The sequence below is a fragment of the Prionailurus bengalensis genome, chromosome A3 (genome assembly GCF_016509475.1).
Source record: "Prionailurus bengalensis isolate Pbe53 chromosome A3, Fcat_Pben_1.1_paternal_pri, whole genome shotgun sequence".
In the NCBI taxonomy this organism is placed as follows: domain Eukaryota; kingdom Metazoa; phylum Chordata; class Mammalia; order Carnivora; family Felidae; genus Prionailurus; species Prionailurus bengalensis.
Genome location: NC_057354.1, coordinates 103,874,564 through 103,893,530, shown reverse-complemented (window position 1 = coordinate 103,893,530; position 18,967 = coordinate 103,874,564). Strand labels below are relative to the sequence as shown.

Genomic DNA, 18,967 nt, shown 5'->3' with positions numbered 1-18,967 from the left:
AAAGATGCTTGCTTTCAGTAAAGCATCTGAAAACCTCTCATCGTATCCTAAGTACACAAGATACCAAAGATGGGCCAGATGATGGAATGACCAGGAGAATTCACAGTGGCTGGGACAACCTTCCCAAAGAGGTCAGACCATGGCATTACCTCGGTCCTGCTACCTCTACTCCCATGCCCGCTGCTGGAGATGGCCGTCCTGGCTAGGCCACCCACTCGATCTCAACACAGACTCTTGGGTGTTTTCTCCCCACTGGCAAGTGAGGTTTGAAACGATTCTCGGCAGCTCTACACGTAGAGAGAGTTGAAGGCTCCAAGGTGACCGTGTCGGTCTATGGCTTTTTTTTTTTTTTTTTGTTCCAGTTCTGTCCTTTGGAGGGAAGCAGAGATATTTCCATGGAAACCCACAGGGGCCCTGTCCTCTGTTCTGTCCCACACTCCACTTTAAAACTAACTTGGGGGTGGGGGTGGGGGTGGGGAGACACTGAAGGTGTATTTAACACATTTGCCAGTCACACAAACCTCTGAGGAAAAAATGGCCTCCAACCATCAACTCGCAGGAGTTAGAAAGCTAGGGTGAAATGAGACAGAACAAATGTGAAGCCTATGTTCTTTTGAAAAACACAATCCACTGTAAGACTGCAACATTCAGGTATGTTTGGTTCTGGCTATGCTGCTACGTGCTTGAGTGTGACCAGAGAGGACAAAATAATGCCTCAGAGTCTCCACTTTTACTATTTAATTCTTTCCATAATATTGAGCTTTTGCTCAGGGTGTTAGACAGGCACTAAAAACCCTTTCCCTACTTAGGCTGTGGCCTTGTTGTGAGGACAAAATAAGTCAGAGGTGGTAAAGTGCTTTGAAAAAGGGAAAGCTTCGAAATTCAAAATAGTATGATTATTTGTTGTAAGGTGCTTTCCCTCCAAAAAAGAAAAAAACTCTGACAGTCTCTGAGTGATAAGCAGAAAATGATTCAGCTTTGGCTTCTGTTTCTCCAGCTGTAACCCCAAACTGGCTGAGCTGGCTGAGTGGCCTCAGTGAGCCCGTCTCAAAGCCTGAATTCCTACAGAACTCCAAACTCCTGCAAAACTCCAACCCTCCCCTCCCCCCCCCCCCCCCCCCCCCCCCCCCCCCCCCCCCCCCCCCCCCCCCCCCACCCCTTGGCAATCTGCTTGTCCAAAAGTTCTTTCTGGAAGGCCTGCTTCCCACTGTCCTACATTCTGGTAATTAAACAATCATTCAGACAGCTCCCTTTCCAGAGCTGGGGCTTCAAAGATGCAGGCTGAAGGGATAGCCAGAGTAAATGCCAAATGACTTGAGTCAGAGCCTTGGACCTTTGTAGGTATTGTAAATTCTTCTGGATCCTACCGTGCACTGCTTTGAAAGCGTGTCGTTCTTGCTGCCGCCCAAGCCCGGGCTCAAGAGGTGGATGAAAAATATATTGCAGGCCCAAGACAGGAGAGCAGGCCCTAGTCAAATTAACAGACTGAGATAATTACCTTAAACTTCCCTTGCACTCAGTGTAATTTCACTTGGTGGTTATTAACAGGCCTCAGAGTTCACCCAGACAGAGCTGTCTGGTAGAACTTTCTGTGATGATACCTGTGTCCTAGATCTGTGCTTTCCAGTGCAACAAGCACAGCCCCATGTGGATATTTACATTTAAATTAACGAAAATAAAAAGGAATTACAAATGTAGCTCCTCAGTCACACAGCCACGTTTTAAGTTTTCAGGAGATACATGTGGCTCGTGGCTACTAGCCATATTGGGCAACATGGCCCCAGATCAACCGTTCTTCACCTTGGCTACATGACAGAATTACCTGGGGAGTAAAAAAATATATATATATATACTCATGTCTGCCCCCACCATTCCAAATTTTGTTGTGAATGGCGCTGGTGGAGCCTGGGCATTTGGATTTTTGAAAACTCCTGGGTAATTCTGATGTCTGGCCAGGGTTCAGAACCATTGCCCCATCCATCTAGAATTGTGTGTTCAATTTATTTTGCTCCTCCTGTGGTTCTTGAGAACGAAATATACCAGGACAGGGATGTGTCTAAAGGGGTTTCGGTATGTGTGAGCACCCCATGGGGCACGTCCGTAAACCCACAACTGGGCTTGGGCTCTGTGTATTCTCAGGGGCTTTGCCTGTGTTTCCCCACGATACCTTTCTGCACTGCCTCCTCAGAGTTCTAGACTCTGAAAAACAGAACTGGCAGAGAAGGGAACGGAACCTCAGGGCAGGGTGGGATCTTTGGGATCATCTGGTCTTCTTGGTGTTCTGTCGAGGAAAGCAGTGCCTAGAGAAGTTAGATGATTCACCCAGGCGACAGCTTGCAGAGCGAGGACAAGGGCCCCATACTCCAGACTCCCCACTGAGGACACATGCCTCTGCTACATGGTTGCCTTTAATCTTCCAGGAACATAAGCAAATGAGATTTAACTTAAGGACATTGATTTGCAAGGCAAAACTTGGTTTCAGGTGAGAATCTGATTATCCAGGTAATAGAGAGTTTATGATCAACCTTTCCTGCCGGCCAGTATACTGACAGAAAGCCTGTGTCCCCACCTTGGCCACTCCATTTACCCCCTTAGATCACCAGAGGTAAATGGATTCACAGTTTCCTCACCCGCCAAACAGTGGTTAGAATACTGGGCAACTCAATATCACAGAGTCAGTATGAGAAGTGGTAAGATGATGGATCCAGCCAACACATAATCATTGAGCAGAGCGCCAGGTGCTGAGGACAGACTGGGCAATGAGACAGACTAGAATCTTCCTTTATTGAACTGAAATTTGGAAGGCAGGTTGAGAGGTACACGGCCGACTAATGAGCGAACAAACAGCATAATTGTTGATATTGGTAAGTGCTGGGAAGGGGGAGGGACAGAGTGGGTCCCATCCAACTCAACTCTAGAACATGCCATAACAGTATGAGCCCGAGAAACCTCGTGGAACGAAGGTGACAGAGGTGCGGGGGAAGAAAAGGAGGCAGCTGAGAAGACAGAGGTTTCCAGTAGAAAGCTCAAAGTTAGTGATGATTTTAGTGTGATCATTAACAGGCCACGATTAGAGTAGGTGTGGAAAAAAAGTTCCAAACGTCTTCCGGGGTTTAGTTAGGATCAAGCCCCAGGGGAAACCCTTCACCTGCACTCTGGCCGTGGGCAGCAGGTGGAGGCACTGGAGGGGGCCGAGTCCTGACTTTTCTGTGTCTGTGTCATTTTCGATCAACTGCGTCATAGAGCTTCTTGTTTCACCTCCCAGTTATTCTGAAACAAAAACATGCATGAAAAACACAGGTCACTGCCAACCGCATTGAGAGACAGTCACTCCGGTACATGGAAACCGAAAAGGGAAAGACAGATCATAAATGCCACAGTGAGCTGGGGAATCAAATTTATCACCACCTATTCAAACAGCGATAATCGACGAAAATTGCGGGCGGTGATGATGGGGTGGGGGGCGGGTGGGCAGCAGGGCGTTCGTTTAAAAATAATTCACAAGAGACAGAAAAGGCAGATGTTCCCAGAAGCCCACTGCCTGTTTACTGAAAGCTGAAGTTAGTTCTGACCCTCTGGGTCAGCGTCTACTGCTGGGGCACATTGAGGCTCTTCCCCTACGTGCTCCTGTTGGCCTTGCTAAAGGGTCACACAGGACTTTCAGGACAAGTCTGGTATTTGCTCAGTGTTTGCCCAGGTGCTACACCGAGCGGCACTCCTCAAGGGTCCAAAGAGACGTGAGAGAGGTCACCGGGGAATTGCAGCCCAGTGAGGAGGGACAAGGAATATGGAGGCTGAACTTCTGGTCCCCTGTCCTCTTTCCATCCCAAGAGAATTAGCAGGTGCACCAAAACATCGCGAATGGAGCGACTTGCACCGAGGAGTCTCAGTGAGGTGGAGGGAGAAGGGGTCCCTGACCATACAAAAGCCCTGAGGGCAGCAGAGGGCTGAGACAGCTCTAAGGACAGGGGTTCTAATTGAAACCACTTTGCCACTTGAGACCAGTACGGTTTGGCTCCCAAGCAGCAGGTAGTTTGCGGAAGCTTATTCTCAGTTCCCAAACAAGTGAAAGGATCATTCCAAAGGCAGGCAGAGGGACAGGTCAATGCAGGAAGGTAGATGATGTCCCCTCCCCCAAAGATCATGGCCCTGCAAGCCAGCTTTGCGTTTAAATCTGTGGCTCAGACATTCCAGGGGAGGAAGAGAAGGCAGGAGACAGAACTGCCATGGGAGGGAGGTCAAATCCACACCGGTCTGTGCTTTTGCAGACGTGTTCTCTGACCGGGCACTGCTTGCGGATGGGCAGAGAAGATACGGGCTCTGCCTGTCTACTCAGAGCTTCCTTGGGTCTGCCGTCCCCTCCATGTGCAACCTGCCCAAGATGCAGCCCTGAGTCTCCCAGGAAAACCGGCTGCCCCTGCCCCTTCCCGTTTCCTGACCTTTGTTAATGGTGCAAAATTCTCTGTAAAAAGGGAGGAAAGGGGTGCCCGATTTTGGAAAAACTCCATCCTCCCCCTAGAGATTCATTCACAATGCACAGTAGCATACAAAAGACGCTGAGAAGTTAGGAAATAAAGAAAGCTGTTGAAATTCATTCATTGTGTGCTTCCCAAACCCTTTTTGCACAAGCAGACTTTGGAGCCTTTGCCGGCAGTGTCCTATTGAGTGGCAGAGTTTCAATCTCCCCTTAACACTCATCGTCCCTGCTGTTCCCAACACTCGCGTGGCACTTGTGATAGTCTGTATTTATTTCTGGAAACTCTGTATTGTTGTTCCTTCTACCTTTCCCCTAGCCTTCTGTGCAAATGCGTTAGCTGATTCACATCAACTCCTGCAGCCTGAGGGTTTTTGTTATTGTTGTTTTGCTTTGTTTTGTTTTGTTTTTTTGTCAAGGGCCCCATTTGCCAGTGGCAGTGAAACACCGGGCTTTCTGAAAGGCGATAAATCTGGCTCCGTGGTGTCTAACATTCCGGGAAGAACGTTGCCCAGATGAATCTGTTGGGAAAACCAGCTTCCTGATTTGTGTCCTATGAGCTGGCATTTTCTATTGTGACCTAACGTCTGGAAACTGACCCCAAGATTTCGTATGCAGTGCCTTCCTGGGTGGGCAAAGGGAAAATAGGAACGAAGAAATGTGTCAGCCAGGGAGAAGGGTGCAAGGGAGAATCTGGGTCCTCTAGTGTCACCGTTGTGCTGTCCTCCAGTTACCCCACTTCTGAGGGATGAAACACCAAAGTATGACAGCCCGGGCAGACTCTAGTAACAGACATCCAACCATGCAGACCTTGACCAAAATCACAGAGCGAGACGTGGCGGGGCTTTAAGGATCATGTGCTCAACCTTCATTTTACAGGCACCCGCAGGGAGGAAGTTGGCAACTGTCCTAAGATCAGACTGGAAGGGACCCTGCTGGGACCGAGATGTGGATCCCTCCTACCTGGTCCCCACATTCAGAGCTAGCTTGTTCAGGAGCCCTTGCATGGATAAGTAAAATCCATAATGGCTCCATGTTGGCCGGCTATGTAGTTACCATTCAAAAAACAACCTAAGAGAGCCCATTCAGGAACTTTAAAAGATTTGCCCCTAATTAAGAGCCAGTCACACATGTGGCTTCCCACATGCCAGCATCCACTGATAGTTGGTGGAAACCACCAGCCTCACATTGGACAGTCCCAAAGGTCACATGTTCTTCCTGTACTCACTCCCAGTCTGGCTGAATTACATCGCTAGTATTGAAGGGCCCCCCAGTAGGTCTCCCCCTGCGCACACAACTTCACTTTCCTTCAGATCTGAGGCATGGCCCCAGGGTCGCAAACATCACCCCGCAAATACAAGCCCTCGTGGTGGACCTGAACATGGAGCCCAGGCGACCTTCTGGATGTTCCCTGAGCTAGCTCCCAGATCCTTCCCTTTCCGTTCCTAATGGCAGAGGAAAGGCTCCAGGCCTGGGAAACTGAGAAGGGGGAAGAAAACAGTAGCTCAGACATCCACCCCCAGACCAGATGGTTCACTGGATGGTTTCACCCAAGCCTCTTTCCCAGACAGTAAGGACCCGGGGCACGGGGGCGGGGGAGCAAAGCCAGAGACTTCAGTTTGCTGTAACATCCGTGGTGCTGTCAATGTCTCACCGCTGAAAGGCCAAGCCGGAGCCCCCAGCCACCCATGTACAGATCACACACTTGAGCCTGTTCTGCACCAGAGTCTTTGTCAACGCTTGGGAAAATGATAGGCCAGGCACTCACATCCTGTTCGTGCTGACTCATGGTGGAGTCTGACAGGGTTGGGAGCCAACTTTTTGAGATTTCGAAACAGCTGCCCAGGAGGATAGAGTGTATTCAACAACACCAAGGTGCCCAGCTCTTGGGACTCCACTGGTTTTCGTTTCTCAGAAAGTTACAACTGCGAGGCCACAGCCAAAAATGATCACAGATTAACTTCGGAGATAAGTGATACGGGTCCCTTGTGTAAATTATTAGGCTTCTGGGCTGCCAGACATGTCAGGGCAGGGGCGGGAGAAGCCCACGCTTGAGGGGCCCCCCTTCCCTGGTTTCTGAAGGGGGCTCCCATTTCTAGAGCCAAAGCCGCGTAACTCTGAGCAGATCGAGAGCCTTTCCTGAGGGGATGTCCCCTGAGAAGCAGTTTTTGCAATGTGTTCCACGCATCATTACAGACCTACACGTGGTTCAGAAAAGACGCCGTGTCCCTCAAAACCCCTGTTGGCAGAGCACGAGCCTATCCCCGGGCTGCCCCAGAACACACCCGGGTCCTCTCGGCCACCATGTATCGGGCACATCCCATATGTCAGACACAGTTTCAGACGTGTGCCCTCCCTTACGCGTGGCATCGGCCCTCTCGGGCTGGTGCTACTAGGCTCATCCCTCTCGCCTGGAAGACAACAGGGAGTTCTGCAAGTAGCTAGTAAAATGGTGCCACCCACCTTCCCACCTCGCATCCCGATCAAGATGTTCGGCCCCCTTTCTGGGCTGAACAGGAGCTCACAGGTGATTCAATCGGCTCGCTCCCCCATGGATCTTGGAAGTTTGCCCATCTTTTGGTACAGAGAGGTACCTATTAAATACCTCCCTCCATCTGTACTGAAGATGGAAATGGAGACAAGAGTGTTGGGCCACCCAAGGGTGGCCCTCACTGGATTATTTCCTGGTCCAGTCCTGCCACCGCACCCCCTCACCTTGGCCACTTTCTCTACCCTTGAGATAAAACCCACTTTTCAAAGAACTAAACCTCAAAACCATTTTAGCAGACCTGTAGTCTGGTTGACGCCGTGAAAGTCCAAAACTACGGGTGAACTTGCTCTCTAGTTACGAAGAGAGGCAAAACTCTGAAGGACTGGGTTTATCGTAGAGGCAGTGCTGAGCGCACGAAGGGACTTGGCGCTGGAGGGAAAATGGAGACAACCAACAGGTCCATCAGACATTGGCCTTTTAGGTATTCCCATCACCCACGGCCCATGGCCCTAACCAGTGTTTTTCAACACGCGTCTTTGGACCAGCAGCATCACATCACCTGAGAATTTGTTAGAAATGCAAATCTGCAAGCCCTTTCCCAGACCTTCTAGATTGGAAACTTTGGCAGTGGGGCCCAGGGATGTTTCAGGGTGGTTCAGACACACGCCTAAGAATCCCCAGTGGTGACTGATGTTCAGAAGACCTAGTGATGCTCTTGGATAAGGGGACATGGGCTTGGTCCCTAGCGACCGTGGGTGACTGCACATTGGCCATGTACTGATGTTCTCCGTTTAGTCAACTGTTCGCAAGTTCTTCACCGGATGGTTCTCTCCTGAGATCCCCACGGTGGCAGGAAAGAGCCAGCAACTCAGAGGCTATTTGAGACTTCCAACAAGTTCTTGGAGTGACTTGGGGAGAAAGGTGGGTACGATGTGCCCCTCAATCTCCTTTTTTGGGTACTGCTCATCTGCCTGGCATAGGCTGAGCCCTTTGGGATACTAAACCTGCACCAGTGATTACCCTCCCCCCCCCCCCCCCCCCACCCCGGTCATCACATTGCTCTCTCAGCCAAGCTGCAGGCCCCCTGCCCCACCGTGGCCCTCCTTTCATTCACTCTCAGTATGTTTTCCCTGAGGAGGATAATGTTTTCACCAGCTCGACCCTCCTTACTGCTACCCTGGGAGGAGCGGTGGGGGCAAAACCCACTGGGCTTCGGAGCTCTGCTCACATCGACACCTGGCACCAGCAGAAGCCCACGACCGGGCAGGTAGGCGGCGACATGACCAGGCGCCCCCCGCCCCCCCAAAACATTAAAAACATAGTTTGTTTAGCATTAAGAAAGAAAAACACTAACCCCATACAGGAAGTATGAAAAGAAGAAGAAAGAGGAGGAGGAGGAAGACACTGAAAGTGGCAGAGACGGAGGTGTGCACAGATAACAAGATGTTCCTCAGCTTCCACCGTCCTCCTCGTCGGGGTGGTGGGAACAGGTAGGGTAGGGCACTGGGGAGGCCGGGGATTTGCAAGGGTGGGGGAGATGGAACAGAGAAGGGGACTATGAGTCACGAGGCCCGGCCTCGCCAGACATAGGGCACGTCCCATTCAGGGCCCTCTCTGCAGGTGTGGCCGTCCCAGCCAGACTTGGAGAAGACACCTAAAATGGAAACTGCCATTTGAGATCACCCCACGCGCCCAGTGCCTCTCCTGTCCCACGTTCTGCCCCGCTGTGCATTTCAGGTGAAGACACAGGAGTTACCAGATCATGATCACCTCCCCGCATGCCCCTACCAGAGACGTAAACCAAACAGCCGTCAGCCAGGGAGAAACCCCCCGTGCTGAGCCTTCCATGCAAGCTGGCGGCTACGCAGACCTTCAGGACCACAAGCCCAGACGGGCCTGAGCTGCTCTGCAGTGACGGACACTGACGTGAGGCCACCCAAGGCAGGCAGGAGTCAAGCCAGATGCTTAACACGGAGCCACTGGCCCTCTCCGAAATACGGCTCAGCTGGATTTTGAAAAATGGGGACACGGGACTCACAATGTCCACCCAAGGATTAGAATGAGGAAAACCGGTGAGACCACAGAACATTTCCTCTTTCACAGCCCCAGACAGCAGGAGAACAGGAAATAGGAGCCCTCCCTCTGCCCGTGATCAAATATAAATACGAACACTGTAAAAATATGCACGCGCTGAAAAGATATCAATCGAAAGGATTTCAAGTCATTGCTATCGCTGTCAAAGAAAGCCCTTGGTCTTAAAAAAAAAAAAAAAAAGGAAAGAAAAAAGAAAAAGAAAGACAGAAAGAAAGACAGAAAGAAAGAAAAAGAAAGAACTGTACAACAAAGTCTCAAAATAGAACCAAAACCTGCAAATCATCCTCCAGAGTGTATTAGGAGCCTATGTCTTAGCAGGCTGTTGAAAGGTTAATAATTTTCCTACCGAAACTGAATGTGGGTTGTGAAAGAACATTAAAATGAAGAAAATTTCCCCGTGGCTGCTATTTTATTATCACCAAAGCCATCAAGTTTCAGTTTGAGTTATTTGTATTTATTTGTGAAAACAAAGATTAGATAAGTAGAAACATAAGCCTCATCCTAATTATTGCCCTGGAGTATCTGATTTTTAAGACAGAAAAATAAGACCATCACACACACACGCGCGCGCGCGCGCACACACACACACACACACACACACGCAGGCATGGCAGGAGAAGTCAAAACAACGGAGAGGAGAGAGGGTGCCGTTGTCTTTTTCTATCACTTGAAAACATGTATTGTCTCGCGTAAAACCCTGAGATTTTTGCACAGTCTGTGAAGCTATAGGAGAGTCGATGTGTACATTTAATTGTTGGCGTTTTTCTCAACTGCATGCTCGGGGAGAGAGCTCTTTTTTAAACTGCAAACTGTAATTTTTGTTTGACACTTGCAAAAAAGTTAGTGAGAGCCATGCAAGTCGATGGTGAAAACCTGAAACAATGGCATTTCAGGGCTGCTTTAAAGGATCAAATTGTGAGCTTTGAGACATTTACAAGCAGGTGGAGCCTGAAGGAGACGTGGGGTTTAGGGGCAAAGCTGGATTTCAACTCAGACGTGTCTCAGAACCCAGGTGAACAGCTTTGTTTTCTGGAGTTTTAAAAGAAATCCACCTGATGAAATGGTTAATCAAAATCTATGGGTGAGAGCAAAAACTTATCTTCCAGCGCAACATAAACACCAGAATGAAAAAAAAAGAACATGCATAAAGACCTTCAGTGGTCTCACATCACCGAACAAACTGTTTTTCTACCTATTTTGTGTTGCTGGCTTTTGTTATCAGCCCAATCGGCAAATTGTGGCCAATTTTGTCATGGTTTAAGCAGACATTTTGTTCCCAAACTGCTTTCAACATTTTAGCTACCAAATACAGTTTATGAGAAATTGAACAAGCCACAATACAAACAGAAAAGGTATCTATTCTTGCTAAATTAACCCCTTTTAAGGTTAAAAGGACACACACACATAAATCATTTATAAAAAAAAAAAAAGAAAAGAATTCTAGTAAATCCACATTTGCAACAACCAAATCAGACTTTTCCTGGAAAAAAGAATAATTAATGAATAATCCACTGCTTGGATTTTGAAACCAACTACATGACATTCCCCAATTCTGGTCACCATTACACCATGAACTTGCTTTTAATGAGGCAGCATGTCATTTTTATTTTACAGACACACACACATCAAATATTATTTGACCACGCAGACCAAAAGCCTAGAGGAATCAGTGGAATTATGCTAAGGTAAATAACCAGTGAAGCAGTTATTTACTACTGAAAATAAATGACACCCACGTAGTTCATCTTATAGATTAATATTGAAACCAAATGGCAGTCTTATACCGCAAATCATTTCACAAAAAAAAAAAAAATAATAATGAAACTAGTTAACATGAAAACACAGGGTTTTAATTTTATGAAACATTAAATATTAAGATCAAAACGATAGAAAGCTGACATGGTTTGTTGTGTGTTTTTTTTTTAAATTTTGTTCTTGCTGAATTATTACAACAAATTGAAAATGAAAAAAGAATGAAAGAATCCTTGCTAAAAAATCCAAGAATTACGACTCGGAAGACAAGCAGAATGTCAGAGAGAGACGATTGAAGAAAACTTCTCTGTTTGCAGCCCTACCTCATATTTGAAGGCATAGCAATTATACACCATTTTTAGCCTTTTAAAATACCAGCATGCCCACACACCATCTCAGATTAAACCAAGGAGAAAATGACACATTCTGAAACCATTTTCTAAAGCTTCTTTTCCTGATAACACTCAGACGCTTACAATCAAATTAATGAGTTTCTAAAAAGCCCAAACAACTCTCCATAAAGACACAATTGTTCACAACAGCCTGCAGACATTTCTAAATTTTTCAGGCAATACTAAGAGCATTAGTCTTTGCTATTTATATTTAGAAAAGCTAAGCTGTTTTTAACATCTATATTAGAAAGAAATGCTTGCTACTCTGTGCTTTGGCTAATTAACTTGAGGAACAATTTGAAACACACCAGTAGATTCAGCCCAGTATCCCCCTCATTTCAAACAATTGAAAAGTTAGTTCATATTTTTCCTCTACCTTCTTTGCACAGGTCTGTTTTCTTGTAATCTATTCATACTCGAAAATTCTTCAGGTAGTAAAGAAAGGAAACACCCACAGAGAGTAAGTCATTATTTCTTCTGAAAGTGGATTTCTTCATAAATCATAGACCAGCAAATAAACAAGTAAAAAGAACTAAAAAGAAAGAAATGACAAAACTCAGGAAGGACACTGAAAATCCACACTGACTTGACAGAAAGCTTAGCAGGGGGGAATTTATAATCACTGGACACATTTGTGGTCAGTTTCAAACGCTCTTGGGGAGAGGGAGACATTGCTTTTGGTGAGCGTGACCCGGTGACAGTATCCATGTAATGACATCTTCTATTCAAGGTCATGGGTTATGCCGTTTCATTCCAGACCTAAAACATGTGATTCAGACTTTACACTTCATGCTTTTGTGTTTCAATCCTTTCAGTGCTTGAAACTTTAAAGCGAGACGCGAGCATTTAAAAACACACAAACCAAAAAGCTTTGAATGAACACTACAGTGCGTGATGACAGGGAATAGAGAAGACTATGGTAACCACCTGAATTTGTCACTTTAAGGGATTTTTCTGTATGAGTATTTTACCCTAGAAGATCTGCCCTTGCCCTTACTCAACACCATCGAAGGCTCACATTCAGAAAAAGCCTGACCTTAACTAATACTTGCCCACTCTTTTAAACCACACATGTCCCCTTCCCCCGAGGTAAGACTTGGGAAATGATGATGATTTTAGTCATCTGGAAAGAGTGAAACATGACATGATCTTGAAGCACTTTCTTCAAAACGGGTGTCATTTTAACTCTGTTTTACCACAACTAAAAAGGCCGTGCTCACGGAACAGATTCGAGTTCGCCCTCAACTGTATCTGTAACCCCGGGAATTTCTTAAGAGCCGAGTGGCACAGTAGAAGAGCTTTCACTGAAGAAATGTTCGAAGCATTAAAAAGAAATTCCCCACTTTTTTTCTTTACGAGTTTGTGAACCAAAACGTGAACGCTTCCGTATTAAAAATTGTCTTCGGCATAATTACTTCATGGGCAACTAGCTAACTTTTCTGCTCACAAAATGCCTTTGCGAACGGCAAGATTTTCAAATACCATTGCTATACTCAGCGACACTCCTAAGCGGAAGTAAAATAGAGTTTTTCCCCCCAATTTGCTAGATATCCCTTTCTACTTGAAGCCAATCCATCCTGTATGAACTGATGACAATTTTGGTAAAGTAACCTGGCTTTAAGGGTTAGGGAAGGTTCAACTGTAAAATCAGAAGACCAGGCTTTTTATTTATTTATTTTGAAAGCAAGTAACAGTTTTCCAGAATCTACAAATAACTGCTACTGGTTAAAAAAAAAAAAAAAAAAGAAAAGAAAAGAAAAGAAAAGAAAAAAAAGAAAAAAGAATTCAGACAGACAAGGATGAGAGAAACCTGGTTACTCAGAATTCTTGACCTGGAAAGGAGTCTCTCTCATTTTATTTTCTATTTTCCACAAAGAGAAAACAAGTAGCTTTCTAGTCACAAAATGAAATGTGTACAAGAGTAAGGACTGTGTAATGTGTTAAACACTGTTGTATCGGAGTGAACACAGACAGGAATCGCGTTTCTTGTTAGTGTGAACCGAAGCCATCATGCTAGTGATACAGTGAGTGAACAAAGACACATCAGACCGACAAGAACAGGAGAATTTGGGTTGTAAACCCAGGCTAGAGCTAAGTAATTCTCCTCTGGCAGGGTCTGTTAGCACGATTAAAAAGCACTGTGGAAACTCTTGGACTAGGAAGAGCCTAGTGTATTTCTGAACCTAAAACTTTTTCATTGATGGTGGCTTGAAAGCTGTTTAATTAACTGTAGGATGCCAATCACTCTCTTTATCAAAGCCAGCTGAAAACAAAACTGAGAGAAACAGCTTGTGGTTTCACAAAAATGTATTTACATGAATATATTTTAAAGGGAGTTCGATCATTAGGTACGATGTCATCTGTGATGGGCGGTGGATTTGACATTTAAAGATGTCAGGGGTTGTCAGATTTATCTCCAGTCTGTACTTAGTTTAGATGGAACCACTTTGGTGAGCAGACCTTGTTTTGTTAAATTCCAGCCCAGAAATCTGAAAAGACTTAACTCTTATTTACTGAATACAGATCTCCTCATGTCTTCTCACTTCCTTACCGAAGATCTACTAAACAGAAAGTGGAGCCCCTGGATGACAAGTGGAATATAAGCCCACTTTCACACCTCGTCACAGGGATGGTGACAGAGCCGAGCACGCCACCGTGAACAGAGCACCCAGGGGGAGTTATTGATCAGCACGGTGTTGCCTGAAATAGAGAAGAGTCCGAACTCTTTAGCCTGCCTCTTCGCTGAGACTTGTCTTGGAAAGAACATTCTGATAAGACGGGCTTTCCTTCACTTCACACCTCAAATTGTTGACGACAGGGAGGAAAACCCAGAGCGACACCGAACGTTTCACCACGATTAAAACTGTCTCGATAGAAGTCCTATCAAAGGAACAATAAAAGATCCTGGATAAACGTCCTGTCTCCAGCCAGGAACATGGGTCCATAGTTTTTTGTCTGTTGGTTTAGCAACCAAGAAGTAATAACACTACCTATTTTCTTCAGAGATGGGTAAGTGAATCACCACCGTCTCTCTCCAGAAGGATGTTTGGTGCATGGATCGGTCGCTCACCCACTCTTTTCCAAAAGCCACTTTCCATTTTGCCTGATTTGTTGGGAGCCGAAATTAAGCTCTAAGACAAATGAAGCTTAAGACAAGCTGTCGCAGACCCGAGTGAAATCGCTACCCTGCAGCCACCACCAGCCCTGAACCACAGAACCTCGTGCAGGGGATCTCATAGATCTCTCAAACAGAAAGGGAAATGGTTGTTGATATAGGTGACAAAAATGTACAGTCAGATAGGAACTCTGCTGCTTACGACCCTTCTGCCTTAATTCACATTGTGGAGGTCAAGGGCAGTCTTGTGATAGCACAGCTGGTAACGTTGTTTTTAAAAGGTTACAGGAAAAAAAAAATGTTTTTTTATATACTGCACTCCTCGTGAATTACTTTCTATAGTTTGTTTGTTTTCTGTAAAGGCTTCTCTCCAAACCAAACTGTTTCACTGTTAATCATTTTGTTTAAAAAAAAAAAAAATGCAGCAGTACACTTAGGATAAAAATAAAATGAAACGATTAAAAAAACGTAGCATTGAAATCTGCCTCTATAGGTTGCCGTTCAAGCCCAGGAGAGCCAGGCCAGAGGAAATCCCCACCCGGGTTCTGACAGAGCAGTTAGAAAAGGAAGCAGCACAGGGGCCCGGGGAACAGGCAGAGGACAATAACCATTGCAACCTGTTACCTGCTCGGCAACCATCTCATTCGTGGAAAATAGCAACCTTGATTTCTTCTATGAACCCCCCACACCTGGACTTTATTTAAGAGCCCTCTTCTCCTTGCCTGTGCTGTGACATTCATTTGAGAAGTTACAAAAACGGGCGCGTGAAGACCAGCAAAGCCAGTCTCCGAGGAAGGCTAGAATGAAGAAGTTTCACTCTCCCCCAAGCGCCGGGGAGCCCTGCTTCTAGATTCTAAAGGGCCCCCTTTGACAAGTTCCTCTGAATACCAGAATGAGGTTCTGAGCTAGCACACAGAGGTCCCAGGGACAGCTGATCAGCAAATTTGCTTTATGGATTGGTTTTGAGTAGGATGCATTAAGAAGAAAAAAAAAAAAAAAGTTACAATACAGCACTAAAGCACTTCTGATGGAACTAATTCAGAATGGCCGTCCTAGCTCGCCTGCCAAATAAAATGTGGGATCTTCCATTTCAGCAAATCAAAGGGGCTTCCCACCTCATAGAGACCTCCTTCCCACCTGCCTACGGCTGGAGGCATACTCCCTTCCCGCCAGGGAGGCGACATGCTCTGCCTCCAGTGTCCCTCCCTCCGTGGCTGTCTTTGTTGTTGACACTTTTCCCACTGCGTTTATTAGGCGACACTGCTTGTAAAGCCTTCTCTCTGCTGCTGCCTGTTGCTAGGGGATGAGCCCCACTGCTTCCCGAGAACAAGAGCCACAATCGTCCCTTGGCAGGGAGCAAGGACAACATCTCAGTTTGGTGACAAAGTGGAAATAATCCCTAAAAACATCCTCATTTGCATTTCCCCTTAGAAGGATGGCAATGTGGGCCCCATTATGAAATGTATATTTTCTTCATCTCGGTGTTGGGTTTGATGCCTTTGGAATGGATCTCACATCCATATTGAATTTCTGTCCCCTGTTGCCAACCGTCGTGCCCCAGGTGACTGTGGGCTCTTAGAATTCTTGGCTGTGATCTCACTCAGTTGTCAGCCTTTATTTACTTTTCTCTCTCTCTCTCTTTTTTTTTTCTTGGAGAGAAGCAAACCACATCGTCAAAGCATTTAAAAACACAAACCAAAGGAAACTAGGGTTTCCAGGCTTGAAGCAAATGGTATTTACCCACAATTTATTTCCAAGAAGTACTTCGGAATCCATTGTCGTTTTCCGTTTGGATTCATTTAGAAGCACAACATCATAGGTGTCCCGATGGTCTGTTTGCTTCTTGCCAGCAATGAGTGAAGAGTAACTCCTGTCCTCAAACCCAGACTCACCTCGATTCTTGGGACATGCCTTCCCCAGCCCTTTTATGTGCCTCCCGTTGGGGGTGACCACAGTCTGGCCCCCGCTGGCCGCTGGGACTCAGGAGTTGGTGCAGATGGTCCAGGCCGTTCTCTCTCTCGGTGCTACCACCCCCCACACTTAACAGAAGTTCAAATGTCACTCTGTGGGTTGAAAGGCACCTCCTACCTCTCCCTGGGAGGATGGACCTTGTCACCGGGCAACCCAGAGGCCTTATGCTTCAGGCCTCGCTGGCATAGTTGCAAGGTCCCAGATGTCGAGATTGGCTCCTTCAGGCTCTTGGGGCAGGAAGGCAGGGCTTCCCTGAGTCCCTGCACAGTGTTTGGTGCAGAGTGGGCACTGGCGAGACTCTGCCTCGTGGATTCACAAATGGTGAGTGGATACAGTTTGTCAGGTAGCACGAGTCGACTTGCTTGCTCAGGAACCTACTAGAGTCCCAGGGCTGACACAGACTGGTACAATGAGGTGAAGGAAGCTGACAGCTGCCATTTGCCGATGTAGTGTCCCAGGTACATTGTGTAAACGATCAAGTTTGCCCAGTCTTCTGAGCCAGATACTCTTAGTATCTTTCTTTCTTTCTTTCTTTCTTTCTTTCTTTCTTTCTTTCTTGTTTTTTTAATGTTTATTTATTTTTGAGACAGAGAGAGACAGAGCATGAACGGGGGAGGGTCAGAGAGAGGGAGACACAGACTCCGGAACAGGCTCCAGGCTCCGAGCTGTCAGCACAGATCCCGACGCGGGGCTCAAACTCGCGGACCGCAAGATCATGACCTGAGCCAAAGTCGGACGCTCAACTGACTGAGCCACCCAGGTGTCCCTCTTAGTATCCTGATCTAGAGAGACGGAAGCCATCGGACGGGTGGCCCACTTCTGCAGGTGACAGTAAGTGAGGAGTCAGGGGAGGACGGCAGACATCTGTTGGCCCAGCCAGTGACCTTGCCTTCCTACTATGTCTTCTTCAGTGCCACTCAAGTTGATGGTCACCATCCCAAATCCCATGGAGCCTCTTCCATAGAGGCTGTTTGTCCATATTGCCACGTGCCTGGCTGGACTGCGACTTCTCCGGGACAGATTCTGTGGCTGGCTGACCCTGCCTGGCCGGCACCAAGCACCCTGGCTGGAGTACCAGCGTGTGAGAAGTGGTTTACCATCTCCTACCCATGAGGCCTTCTGGAGCAAAGAGGAAACCGTCTTCCCTATTGGGTGTTCAAGTTTGCGCTAAAAACAAATTATCAGCAGACCTGGAAAAGGCTCATCACTTCGGCTTTGCACCTTGGTGAGCCTCAGGTTTCCGTCTGTTACAGGACTGAGCGCCTTATGGAGGGGCCGAGCCACATGCCCTGCAGTGAGCATCAGGGATGGGTCAGGCTGGCTCCGTCGGTGCAAGTGCAGAATGCACTCAGGGGAGGAGGGGAACTTCCTCCTGTAAAGTCATGAAGAGGACCCACTTGAGGGGCTAGGGAGGAAGGACAGCTCGAGTTGACCACTCATCAGATGGTTCCATCTATCAGATTCCCCAGCCATACCTTGAAATCAACATTATCCCACGGGCTTGCCTGCTGGCAATCATCCCTGAATATCAATTTATTAATTCACTCTTTCACTGACCCATTCCACACTCTGCCCAAGCGCCTAGGACGCGCCAGGAGGAAGCCTTTCCCCTCGATGCGGACTCAAAACTCTTTTCAAAACTTGCCCCGTTAACCACGTCAGCAGCTCCTTGAAATAAAACGGAAAAGAAAAGCTCCACAAAGGCCGTTTATCCAATTCAATAACACTTCGCTTCGGAGGTTTGCGGGTGTATGATCTTCCTAACCAAGGCTAGAACACGTTTGGCACACCCAGGCCTCTGTTCTGCTAGACGTCCTCAGGGGCAGAGGTCAGCAAAAAGAAGAGGCCACGTTGGATGGAAGGCCGCTGTGGATAAATCGGGAGGAAGTGCCACGCGGATGCACTGAGTCCATTCCAAGGTGGGCTAAGTAGGTTGCGGTGGAGGAAACAAAGGCCTTCATGCCAAGGAAGGAATCCAGTGTGCGTTTCACAGAAATTAGAAGCGTATTAGATTGACTATTCTAATACCGTTCTTCTTTTCCCGTTGGGTTTGCAAAGGAGCTCCCAGCTCACAGGGGCATTTGTAGATAAGGTTTCATCTACACTTCAAGACCGCACAGAGAGGCAGGCGGGGCAGATGGGCTCGGGCCCATTCATTTATTTCACAGATGAAGTTGTTTCACAGACAGAAAGGCCCAGGGAAGTGGCTGCTTAGACAAATCACATCAAGAAGACCCGGGGTGAGGCCCCCTGACCCCCACATCTGTGTGCCACAGCCTCCCAGGGCCGTGCGAGCGGTGCTGTCTGGGTAATCTGGGGGCGCTCCCCCCCAGTAAAACACACAGGGCCTCAGGGCAGAAGGGGAGGTGGGCACAGGACTGGGTTCAAGGGCAAGGTGCTGGTTCCTAACGCTGGGTTTTAATTAAGCTCTAGGTACCATTTGGTCCGTTGTCAAAGTCCCTACGCTGGGCACTGTGCTTGGCCTATAGGAGACACTCCACATACGTGAATCGAATTTACCACTCCTGCGTGTTAAGTGGGACCCAAGACCGTGAATCTTACGGATTTTGAAGACATATCAAAATAATATCAATTGCCATAAAGATTGGGAAATGGTTAGCAAGGTAATTCACATGAATAAAAATAATACCGTTTACACACACACACACACACACACA

At 47.1% G+C, this 18,967-nt stretch overlaps 1 long non-coding RNA gene across 5 annotated transcripts in view; it reads right to left on the bottom strand.

Moving 5' to 3' along the window:
• LOC122497189 overlaps window positions 1-18,967 on the bottom strand; it is a 157,834-nt gene that overhangs the window by 89,393 nt on the left and 49,474 nt on the right. For 4 of the 5 annotated variants that reach the window (XR_006301046.1, XR_006301048.1, XR_006301047.1 and 1 more), the window contains exon 2: window positions 3,149-3,270. This is a non-coding gene — a long non-coding RNA (uncharacterized LOC122497189). Of the gene's footprint in view, window positions 1-2,765; window positions 3,271-18,967 lie in introns of those variants that run through there. The other variant, XR_006301044.1, reaches the window with a different exon arrangement.